This window comes from Macrobrachium nipponense, chromosome 6, assembly GCF_015104395.2.
Source record: "Macrobrachium nipponense isolate FS-2020 chromosome 6, ASM1510439v2, whole genome shotgun sequence".
Classification (NCBI taxonomy): Eukaryota; Metazoa; Arthropoda; class Malacostraca; order Decapoda; family Palaemonidae; genus Macrobrachium; species Macrobrachium nipponense.
This window is the reverse complement of record NC_061108.1, coordinates 69,512,375-69,513,614: the sequence shown is the minus strand read 5'-3', so window position 1 is coordinate 69,513,614 and position 1,240 is coordinate 69,512,375.

Genomic DNA, 1,240 nt, shown 5'->3' with positions numbered 1-1,240 from the left:
AATTAGAGTTCCTTTTCCCCAGTGTTAGAGAACTGAATAATCGTAACTTGTGCAAGAAGTCCTTTTTCTTTTATTTTGTCTAATCTGGGATCTTTTTCCAGATTCCCTGAGTCACGTGTCAAGTCTGTCCGCCTGCAAGTGTTGCATTACCGCAAGATATCGAAACCCAGCTTTCATTACGTGAATCACATTTTAGCCAGCTATCCATTTGTGAGAGATATATGGGTCCCAACGTGTGGACACGCTGCATTTACTTTTCTCCAGGCCAGTAAGGGCCTCTTGTAAATAAATAGCTGTAAAGTAATTAGCTGAGTTTCTGGCGACCTTTTTCCTCTAGAGTAAATTATCACTATAAATCCTTTTACGGTAAGTTCAAGTAATTTATTGTTTTTTTCCTTCCACTATTCCTGTTTACGTGTCGGAGCCCCCTTCAAGGCTGGGCCCATACGTAACAATGACGACTGCTTGCCAGCATCGAATCTGGGCTTGCTTAAAAAAAGCTTGTAAATCACGTTATCCCTTGTAAAACGAATGTAAATGTTTTTACAAAGCGCAAAATCAAAACACACTTGCAGCGGAAGACACACACTGGCTCACGGTAAGGTATACCATTCATATGATATGATTATTTTATAACAAATGCTAGCTTAAGGTACGTTTAAGTATTTTTATTACGAAGTGTTTTAAATAAGTGTTAAGTGAGAAATATTATTATATTGTAACGCCGGAGCGCCAAGTGAATCTGTTATTTTGCATTGTTTTTGTCTGACGAGACAGAGCACGTGTTAGATAGATGCCAGAAAGTACCAGATCAAACTAGGAAGTGCTTTGCCAGGGTTTATTGTTGTGTTAGAAAGCCTAGCTAGTTAGGAGTGTTCTACTAATAGTTACGGCAAAAGAAGTGTACAATTCTTTTGTCTGTGATAGGTTAGGGGAATTCATTTTAACTTAGTTTTCATTCCAAGTGTTGGTAACCGCTTAGCTCTCAGCTTAATTAAGCTGAGCGTAAATGCTCTCCCAAGTAAGCTTCGCGCATGCGCTTTCCCAGCCAACTTTTGGTTCACTCAAAGCGGCAGCCATGTTTTATCCCTTTAAGCATTATCTCAACGATTTAAGCAAAGTAACGTAAGTCTTGAAAGTTTAACGTAAATCAAATTAATCTCAGTGCTAGTATCTATCATTCTGCCAGAGAAATTAACGTAATTCATCTTGAATAAGAAATTAGAATTTCGTGTTGTAA